This window comes from Etheostoma cragini, chromosome 15, assembly GCF_013103735.1.
Source record: "Etheostoma cragini isolate CJK2018 chromosome 15, CSU_Ecrag_1.0, whole genome shotgun sequence".
Lineage (NCBI taxonomy): Eukaryota > Metazoa > Chordata > Actinopteri > Perciformes > Percidae > Etheostoma > Etheostoma cragini.
In genome coordinates this window covers 22,343,260-22,354,852 of record NC_048421.1, presented here as the reverse complement: position 1 = coordinate 22,354,852, position 11,593 = coordinate 22,343,260, and the positions used below count along the sequence as shown (strand labels likewise).

The window sequence follows — 11,593 nt, the reverse complement described above, 5'->3', positions numbered from 1 at the left end:
CTCTTTTCGATGTACTATACTATGACTTTTGTTGAGTGTTTTTGATGTACTATACCATGACTTTTTTTCAATGTACTACCTTATGACTAGTTACGATGTACTATACTATTACTTTTTTATGTACTATGCTATGACTTTTTTCGAAGTACTATACTATGACTTTTTTGACTTTTTTCGATGTACTATCCAATGACTTTTTTTGATGTACTATACTATTACTTTTTTATGTACTATGCTATGACTTTTTTGACTTTTTTCGAAGTACTATCTATGACTTTTTTGACTTTTTTCGATGTACTATACCATGACTTTTTTTTGATGTACTATCTTATGACTAGTTACGATGTACTATACTATGGCTTTTTTCGATGTGCTATACTATGACTTTTTTTGATGTACTATCCAATGACTTTTTCCGATGTACTATACCATGACTTTTTTTTAATGTACTATCCTATGACTCTTTTCGATGTACTATACTATGACTTTTGTTGAGTTTTTGATGTACTATACTGTGACTTTTTTGACTTTTTTCAATGTACTATACTATGACTTTCTTTCAATGTACTCTCCAATGACTTTTTTTCGATGTACTATCATATGACTTTTTTTGATGTACTATACCATGACTTTTTTTGATGTACTATACTATGACTTTTTTTGATGTACTATTCTATGACTTTTTTCGATGTACTATACTATGATTTTTTTGACTGTTTTTGATGTACTATACTATGACTTTTTTAATGAACTATGCTATGACTTTTTTGACTTTTTCCGATGTACTATACTATGACTTTTTTCGATATACTATCCAATGACTTTTTTTCGAATGTATTATCATATGACTTTTTTTGGTGTACTATACTATTACTTTTGTTTGATGTACTATGCTATGACTTTTTTTCGATGTACTATCCAATGACTTTTTTGACTTTTTTTGAATTTCTATACCATGACTTTTTTTCGATGTACTATACTATGACTTTTTTTCGATGTACTAGCTTATGACTTTTCTTTTATGTACTATCCTATGACTTTTTTTGACATACTATACTATGACTTTTTTTTCGATGTACTATCCTATGACTTTTTCGATGTACTATACTAAGACTGTTTCTGATGTACTATACTATGACTTTTTTCAATGTACTATACTAAGACTGTTTTTGATGTGCTATACTATGACTTTTTTATGTACTATGCTATGACTTTTTGACTTTTTTCGATGTACTATACTATGCTTTTTTTGATGTACTATCCAATGACTTTTTCCGATGTACTATACCATGACTTTTTTTCGATTGACTTCTTGTGTCTCTGTCCAAGACTGTCAACGTGCTTGCCCTGATTTGGTCTGGTTTCCCTATGTGCAGATGCAGACACACACACACAACCCAGCAAGACTGGCTGTAGAGGACCCACAACCGTCACACAGGCAAGGGTGTCTTCCTGTCCCAGCCGGCGCCATCCAGGTACAGACCATGGACATAAACTCCCTCCTGTTGAGGAAAGGAAGTCAGTGACAGAAATATGCATGTTTCCTAAACATCAATTGTTCAGCAGAAAACACTGACATGGTTATTGTAATGGCCAACCAAGTAGGGCTGCACAATTAATCGAATCATAATTCATAAGTCATAAGTCATAATCACGATTTTGACTTCCCACGATCAAATTTGCGTGATCTAGCAATTTTTATTTTTTATTTTTTAATGCGTCATTTCATAAAACTCCGTTAACCCCTGTCAGCTCATGTTTCAGTCAGTTGTTCCCTGTGTCGCGCAGCTTAGTTTCAAGATGTAGACAGTCACAGAGGACAGAGTACAGGAGGGAAACTCCACAGATAGCATTCGGTTATACGTCGGTCTCAAGGTTTACCAGTTTACCAGTAAACGCAACATTTTGTCTCGTCTGTGTTATTCAGAAAACAGCAGTGAGCATGCCACTGCAATTGTACTGCTGTTGTGTGGAAATGGTTTAATGTTGCGTTACATGACCCATTTCTTCTGTAAAGCCTTGCCTGTTTTGGATCTCTCCTCTTACTCTCCGCGCAGCCTTGCTACACAGCGGCCACCGCTCCACACTTCTGACATTTGTCTACAGTTTTAATTGTTAGGTGCTGTATATTGTTAAATATTAGGGGCAAAACTTGTTTCTGCAATCTCGGCGGCCACGGCAAAGAACACAGAAGAAGTTATTGAATGCAACTAACTTCAGTTGGTAGAGTAACAGCGTGTGAGACGGAGCTGCTGGACCTGGGCCAGAGATGTGACCCATGGCCAGAATACCAAAACTTTCATAAAAATGCAGCACAGTGAGGATATAGACATTTCCTACACAATACGTGTGTATCCGCCGTTTGACCCGTGCTGGACCCGTTCATAATGAGTCAGCCGTCTCTCTGAGCCTATGTGACAATAACATTTGTTTTGGTTAAAATCAACAAATAATCGTTATCACAATATTGATCAAAATAATCGTGATGGTCATTTGGGCCATAATCGTGCAGCCCAATTGACACGTAAAACAGCTTCACCATGAGTTAAATGGATTTGTTTACTTGTATATCACCACCTTTGCTGTTGAAAAACGTAGTTCTCCTCTTAGATATAAATAAATAAAACAAATAACCTGCTAGTTCTGGAGCCTCATGAGCGTTTTGCCTGTAATTGTGTTTAGTAGCTAGTCAGAACCGTGTTAAAGCTAGCAAAAAAAATGCACACTCATGCTAACGCTGAATCATATCAGCAGTACAGTAAAAATATAAACATTTTAGAGCGAAAATCATCATCGGAGCTTTCTTACTACTTTCCCTCATCAAAGTCACTTTCACATACTAATTAGTATTTTGACATGTTTTGCCTGTAATGCCTGTTTTGTTGGTCTGTTTCTTGCGTGCATCCCTTATTTGCTTTTTGTTGATTAATCAATGTACTGTTTGTAGGCTATTTAAGTGTTCTTTGCAAGATATACATTTTCTGTTCTTAACTGTAAATTGATTTCAATTTGAACTGTCTACGTGTATATATGTTGTATGTTGTTTTATACCTACAGTACTTTCTATCTATCTATATATGTATCTAATTGGGTTAAGCACTTGCACCAAACAACCTTAAAGTCATTTTTAAACTATGCAGGTTTGTAAATTGCTGGTCATGTCATTCAGAAAAAGTTTTTTGTTATTAGATATCTATCTTTTAGTTTGTTTGTGTGTGACAGTGGGATGGCGAGCAGCTCAGTCCAGACTCTTCTGCACACTCCATGCTGCGACACCTGACCACTGAAATAAAAGCCACAGGTCCGATTCTGGTGGCGGAGTACATGAGAGAAGTCCTCACCAACCCAGTGAGTCAAAATCATCCTCCCCAAAAATCTGGGAGAGGTGTTTCAGTGTTTGTGTTTGATATTTAGTTTCTGAACTCTGTAGGCACAAGCCAACAGTTTGGTGACACCGTCTGAGCCTTACGTCATAATTTTTAATTCGTCACGGTGATACCTGGTACCGCAGTAAAATAGGGAGGTTTGACGGTATCTCTGATTATCCATCAACATACGTTCCTCTAATATTGGTCAAAATTATTCCTAAATTCAGCTTTTTAAACTGAAAAATTAGGTCTAACTTCACTTACACAATGTTTATTTACCATGAATTCTAAAATTAAAACTATAGTGGTTAGAAGTTGGTGTTAGTGGAAGTGAAAAACGACAAAAGTGCAAAGGTGTTTTTGACCCGAAAGGACATGGTCGGTAGAAGACCACATAAAGGTTCAACTGTTCCTTTTATATGAACCTTTTTTTGACCCTCAGCACCGTCCCTCGTTCTCTTTCAGGGTTACTACGTGAGGAACAGCATGCTTGGACCGGACGCAGATTTCATCACGTCACCAGAAATCAGTCAGATCTTCAGAGAGGTGAGGCTGGAAAAAACATCCACCTTAACAGGAAAGAATAAGTCTGACGTGTCTCTCAGAAGTCGGACGCCTTCTCACCCCTGACGTGCCCCTTTCCTTGGTGTTTTTTGCTTTCAACTCGATCTTCCAGGCAGCTAACCATACCCGCGTTGCCTTGAAGATCACGTTAAAGGTAAAAAACACCATTGAGGCACACACCAGCTGGCCCTGCTATCATCATAAAGAGATAGACACACACAAACACCAGGGCACAAGTATAAACTTTAGGCCACTTACGTATGCTACGGCAAAAGCTCTGCGTGGAGAAATCACTTAATTGGTTTATTTTAGCCATGTGCATCCTGAAAATCACCCATGTAAAAATGTTCTACATCTATTAGCAGGAAAGCTATGAGGAAGCTGCATATCGCTTCTCAGTTACATAAGAGAAGTTGTGAGAGCATCTGGTGGTGCTGTTGTAAGTGTTTGAAGGTGTGTTCCAGCTGCTCGGTGTGTGGATCGGCAGCTGGTCGAGCTCGGACCTGGGAAAGGATCGCTGGCCAGCGACGTCCTCAGAGTACGGAATGTACAGGGGCGGCGGTTTAGCGTGCAGCGACTTCCTGGAGTGTTGTCGTTGGTGTTAGTGGAGACTTCAGAAAGTTTTGGTAAGTGTCCGTCGTCAGCATCATTTCCAAGCTTCCCATTGAGTTGAACAGGAGCGGCGTTGCAGTGTATTCTGGTAGCTTTGCAGGGATTTTGTACCAGTGCGACTTTGAGTCACCCGCTCCTCATGTGCATAAAGTTGAATCCTGGCAACTTTATGCACATAAGGAGCGTCCGTCCTCTCAAAAATCTTTTAAACTCAAAATCATAGGATTTATTGATTATTCCCAAAACAAAGAAGTATACTGAATTAATATTTACCAAATAATTCTAGTTTGTAGCCGATTTGACAATAACCTGTTTATATTCTAAAGCATTTCTTCTTCATAAAACGTTGAATTGCAGCTGTGTTTGAAAGGCTCTGTGACCCTAAACAAACCTGATTGTCTTAAAGTGTAAAGCTACATGACGATCGTAGGAAACCTGCAAAATGTCTTAAAAGAAATGCTCCCGTGTTAATTTAATTATGTTCTTTGGATGACCAACATGTACCTAGAGCCAAAAAACTATATTATAATTAACAAAAATTAATTTGAGCCAATTTATGTTGGGGGTTTAGGGTGTAAATGAGCATTTTCCCCCTGATTTATACATGACTGTAGTGCAACTTAACCAATTGGCCTTATTAAAGAAAGCCACAAACAAGATCCTGGTTTTGTACTCATGGCAATAAGCCCCGAACCTGTTACAACTGGCTCACAAGCCACAACAAAACAGGGACGTGTACAGCAACGTAACAATAATAAAGTGACATTTATTAAGTAATGATGCAAACAAGAGCAAAATGAGGTGTGATTGTTAGTATCGTGGATGGATACAATGGAGAAGGTGAGATGCATGTTGTCAGTAGTTATGACATGTCTGTGCGCCGTCGGGAGAATGTGGCCACCCGGTGATCACAGTCGTCTCATCGCCTCCGATACACCTGCAAGTTAAGACAAACCACAGTACACATGTAGGACAGGCCCAGGGCCGGCACACCAACAAACAGGAAATTATTTTTAGAGCTAGTTTGTGTGTATGCAGCAGTTATTATATAGTCGTGAGGAATAGTTTGTTTTCTCACATCACCACAGGGTTTTCCCCCCCTAGCCAGTGCAACCTCCTGATTTAACCCACGTGGCTGTGGGGTTGCCTTCTTCTTCGTTCACAGACGTTGTGGTGGTTCTCTCACCAACATCTTCCGCCTGCACCGCTGTCAGGGTCTTCGCTATTTACCCATAACTGGGACAGTGGTTGACGGGCATCAGGGCGTTTCTACTCACCGATGGGCCTGCATGCCGTGCCTCTGGGGCCCACTGCTGCTCCGAGATCCTGTACAACTTAGCCTGGAACCACGAAGGACCAGTTACCATGTGTGCCACAGGGAGGGTATGTACCAACGGAGGAGCCGACCCACACTCGGCTCCTCTTTCAGTTCCTGGAAACAAAGGGGTGTCCGGTGGCAGTAGCTGAAAGCAGAGAGTGGTGAGCAGAAAGAGCATTTAGCATGCTGCATGGTACAAGCACTAACTACTCCAACACCACATCACACGCCCTGCGAGCACACACAAACAAACATAGACCCACCCAGAAAGATACTATACCAGTACAAATGCATTTTCTCTTCCTCACCCAGGCAGAAGCTTTTTGTAACACTTCTTTGGCTTTGTTGAAAAGTGTGTTTGTGTGTATCTATCTGTCTGTCTCGGGACGGCGGCGCGACTACAGTCACGACGGAACCAAGACGGACGCTTTTAAATTCCACTTTACTAGGAACACGTGTACATTATATTGAGACTATATCTTATATTTTATAAAGGTTTAGTTGCATAAAGAGTGAACAAATCGACAGCTCCAATGTAAACGTTGAGTATGTTTTTAACTGCTGTGAATATTGCACTTAAGATACTGCTTTCGGTTTTCTGCAGGTTGTGAATTGCTTATTGAATTGAGTAGGCCTGGACCACACATCCAAGGTGACCAAAATGGAAAACTATTGCATATTTTCACCTTCTTTCTGTGTGACAAAGCTCAGAATGAAAGTTTCTCCCTACATCTGAATTATCAAGAAAACAAAATGTAGTTTCTTACCTAGGGCTGGGTACCGAACTTCGGTTTTTTTATGGTACCGATCGAAATGTTTCGGTTTTAACCAGTATCAAATTATGCCTCGTCTTTCGGTGCCAAGTTTCGGTGATTGGCTGTAACGTTAAACGTGATTGCGTCACCCAGGAAAAATACATACGTGTTTACGCCGACAGACGGGGTTCACGTGTATCTGTTGTGAACTGGTTGCGAGCATCGTTGTACCTCTTAAAAATGCCAACTAGATCAAAAGTGTGGCTTCACTTTATTAAGATTGATGCCAACAGTGCGAAATGCAATATATGCAAAAAAGACATTGTTGCTAAGGCTGGCAACACGACTAATTTGATGAAGCACCTGATAGTGCACGGGATCAATTTAAGAGCGGAAAGTTGCACAGTGTTTGACTGCAAGAAGAGCCGACCGCAGCCAGAGCAGCCTGCGCAGCCCTCCTCCTCTCAGCCGCCCGAAGGCAATGCAAAACCAGAGCCGACTCCGAGTGATTCAAAATATCCACCACCGGACTCCGCCTCATCAAAGAGTACCGAGGACGGCACTGTGTCTGGGATTTCAACAGGCAAGTTTATGTTTATTAGCGTTACTGCAACCTAACACGTGCATCGTGCTGAGTTAGCGTGTAGCCTTATTATATTGCTGCGTAGCTAGCTAAATAAAAAAGCTCTCTGCTCTTGAGGAGCTAATTGCTGATGAAGACATGGCAGTTGAAGCAGTTGAGAACAGTTCTAGCGACACAGACAAGATTCATGAGGAGATCCAGCGGCACAGAGGTCTACCCTAACTTCTGGGAATGTGAGGGACAATATGCCAATGCTATCAATCTTGGCAACCAGGTATCTCTGTGTGCCAGCATCATCCACACCCTCAGAGCGTACATTTTCTACTGCTGGAGACACCATCAGCCAGGAGCGGGCTTGTTTGTCTCCTGAGAAAGCAGACATGTTAATCTTTCTGAAGAAGAACTGCTAAGAATTTAACAGTGACCATTAGACACTGACTTGTTTCCAAATGTTCTTTTTCACTGAAAATATTTTTTTTATATGAGAGAAGTACTTTGAATGGAAAAATCTGAGCTAAAAATAAAACTCAATATTTGAACTTTATTATGTTGTGTAATTTTATTTTTCTCAGAATTGATATTATAAAACTGGTATTGAAAAAGGTATCGTTCAGGAACCGATATCGAAGTAAAGGTATCGGTATTGGTACCGGTATCGAAAATTTTTGATTGATACCCAGCCCTATTCTTACCAATATTTATAATGTCAAAGGCTCTATCGGCTTCATCCTCCCGATTGTCTTCTTCTTCCAGTGGAGGGTTGGACTGTTGGTGAAAGATGGGATGGACCACGTCTCGGCCACTAGTCTCCCTAGGGGTTTTCCTGGGCCGGGGAGTCAGAAGAATAGCGTGAAAATGAGGTGTGCGTGATTAAGAGTGCTACAGGTGAGATGGAAAGCAGGCTGTGCCATCCCAGATCACTTGGAAACTGGAATTGCTGCCCAGTTCCTGCTTGTGCATGCCGATTGGTGCAGCTTGCACAACTGAAGGGCCAATCAAGGAGTGCCACTGAAGTGTGCCACCAGTATGAAGAGCCCGACTGAGGGCAGCTGCCAGACCAGATTGTTTTGCTTCAGTGAATGAGAGTGAGGAAGCGACCAGGGTTGAGATATAACAACTGATATCCTTTGACCATCTAACAGGTTTGACTTGTATAGAGACATTAGGTGCTGTGAGAATTGTCTTAAGTAACTATGTTAGAGAATGTTTGCTTATGCTTTGGTTTCTTATATAAAATATTCATCAAATACCAAATTAGATCTGGTTTTATGTTTATGTCCCAATACTCCTAGCTATGGGATGTAACATTATTAATACCCTAAATTACAATATGTGTCTAATGGTAGCTACAAATGAATGGAGTTCAGAATACACATAAAAATATGAACGGGAGTCAATGAGAGAATTATTTTTTGGTCCGATTCAAATTGTGCCATGCATTTCACAAATGATGTGTGTAAATTCAAAAGATAATTTTACATGTCAAGAGATTCATTTGACATAAAGAAGTTGAATAACATTAGGTTTTGTTTGGGAACGCTTAGTGAACTACGTCACCAGAGAAATATAACAATATACTTCACCACATGGAGCTTCCGCTACAACAAAAACACTAAATGGCAACAGACAAATGACGAAAATTGGATCAACGTGGAGCGATGAAGAGACTGTAACCTTTCTCAAACTGACACATTAAAGGTCAATTCTGGCACAAAACAAACCTAGGGGTTAATAAAACATTGGTACCGAGTTGACTGTTCTTTGGGATAGGTTTTCATGCTAATCAAATGGGACCAAAACCGCTAATAAGCCTATAAAGCTAGGGGGGGAAGACGTGGCTGGGGGTCTGGCAGCTGGAATGCTGCCAGTTCACCTCGTGCCACATACCAAATGTACCTAGTAAATATTACATACATATATGTATGTAATGTACTTATTAGTACTAATACTATTTTGACTGGATTAAATAGAATTGCATGACTACAGAGAGACTCAAATACAATTTCCATTGACTAAAACTAGACTAAAATAGTCATGGAAAATTCTTACTTAAATAACTACTAAATGCTCAGACTTTTAATCGACTGAAACTTGACTAGACAAAAAAAAGAGTATGACTAAAAGTAAAATGACAGCTTGACACAAAGACTAGACTAAAACTAAAATGAAAACAGGCTGCCATAAACAACACTAGCGTGCACACCCCCTCACGTGTTTAACTGTAACTGAACCAGAGTGTTTACCTACCGATGTGTGATGTCCAGGTCTCCGTCCTCATCCAAAAAGGCTTCTAGCTTCCGTCCTCTCCAGCAGTTCCTTGTGGGCCTTTTGTGTCTTGTTCTCAGTCTTCCCTTGGTTGGTCATATTCTCCCACCTTCTTTTAGCGCCGCTCTGGGACGTCGCTGCCGTGTTTTCCCCCATTTGACAGGATCTTGAATTTCGAGATGAACACAACGAGAAAGGTGAGTATTAAAGTTTTAAAAAAGATGAACACGTTCACTGGAAGAGTGAAATTGGATTTAATCCAGTACAGCGCACACTGATGTCACGACTCTTCATCTAACGAGCATTAATCATTCATCAAACACAATAGGGGGTTTAAAAATGTCTGATCAGGATGCTTCTCTCTCTTTCATGAAATTATCAAACTAATACTTTGGATGCTGAAATTATTTCTTTCAGTGGAACCAGTGTATCCTCTGTTGATTTTGTATTGGCATCCCCCCATGGCAAAACCTCTGCCGCCACGGTATCAGAAACAGGCAGACGCACCGTGTAGTTGCTGTTGCACCTACAATTTCTTGTTAAATTAATTTTGTAAACCTGTTGTAGATGTGAAGTGCCATATGAAAATATGCCTCATTGTGTGTGAATAGAGGTGAATAAATATATTTGTGTTGCAGCGAAGGGTCAGTTCTGTGTCATATGTTAAACATTTGGAGACGGAGTGCGGGGGTGCAACAGAGTCTGAAGTGGTCTGTAGGCAGGTAGTTAAGACTTATAAAACTTACTTTCTGTCATATTTGCTGACTGAATCTGAAACTGACTATGTCTAGTAGAACTACATGAAGCAGGTCGGCTCCTCTGGCTCCACCTACAGCCTGGAGCGGGATTTCCAAAAATCCACCGCTTCCTGTTCAGATGCACCAATCACAGCTAGGGGGGGTGTCTCACTGCGTGTCAATCACTGCTCATGCACAAGCATTTAAATGAGGGAAAAGCGAAGGGGGGGAGGGGGGGGACTGCAGCTTTCTTTGATTCAAGCTTGTTAATTAATCCTAAACCTAGACTAAATTAGAACTCGTTTAAAAGCCTTGTTCTTAATCTTCCACATCCATCATGGAAAACATTACAGCCAATTATATTTGTTGTTTTTTACCGAGCTCCAGAACCAGATTCTGAATTCTCAAATCTTTATCAGGTGTAGTTCTTAAATCAGACAAAGTACTTATTGTAGGGGATTTTAATATCCATGTGGACGTCGATAACGACAGCCTTAGTACTGATTTCATCTCACTACTAGATTCTGCTGGTTTCAGTCAGAGTGCATAAGACTACTCACTGTTTTAACCACACCCCCGACCTATGGCATCCATATTGAAGATTTAATAGTAATTCCGCAAAGTTTAGATTGGCAAGACAGTCTGAAAATGTATAGGAAGGCCCTCAGAAATGCTAGATCAGACCATTACTCCTCAGTAATAGAAGAAAATAAGAACAACCCCATGTTTCTTTTCAGCACTGTAGCCTGGCTGACAGAGTCCAAGCTCTATTGAGCCATCTGTTCCTAGAGACCTTCAACAATTAATGTCTAAGGTCTCTTCCACTAAGCCATCTACCTGTCTCTTAGACCCCATCCCAACGTGGCTGCTTAAAGAAGGGTTACCCGTGGTTACCACTCCATTACTAGCTATGATCAATATGTCTCTATTAACAGGTTATGTACCACAGTCATTTAAAGTAGCTGTGATAAATTCTTACAGCAGGTTTCCTTGAATCAGGAGACTCCAGAATCATGGTTGCAGCTGTTCCTGTGGTCCCCTGTTACATCCCGCTGTGCCATGTAACGCAGCACAGTGCCCTGCTACACTATGAACTACTACAAACTAGGGCTGCACGATTATGGCCAAAATGATAATCACGATTAATTTGATCAAAATTTTGATTTAGATTATTCTCACGATTATTTGTTGATTTTAATCAGTCCACAAATGTTATAATCACATAGGCTATTTATAACTGCGAGAGGGAGTGGGATTGACGTACTCCCAGAGAGACGGCTGACTCATTATGAACGGGGCAGGCAGGTACACACAAATGTATGAAACGTCTGTATCATCACTGCGCTGCATTTTTATTAACTATGATATTCTAGCCATGGGTCACATCTCCG

General features: G+C 40.4%; 1 long non-coding RNA gene across 1 annotated transcript in view; it reads left to right on the top strand.

Moving 5' to 3' along the window:
• Window positions 1-10,403, top strand: part of LOC117958178 — an 11,110-nt gene extending 707 nt beyond the window's left edge. Inside the window, exons 2-3 of the long non-coding RNA XR_004659654.1 lie at window positions 3,951-3,955; window positions 10,275-10,403. This is a non-coding gene — a long non-coding RNA (uncharacterized LOC117958178). The remainder of the gene's footprint in view (window positions 1-3,950; window positions 3,956-10,274) is intronic.
• Window positions 10,404-11,593: the final 1,190 nt, after the last annotated feature.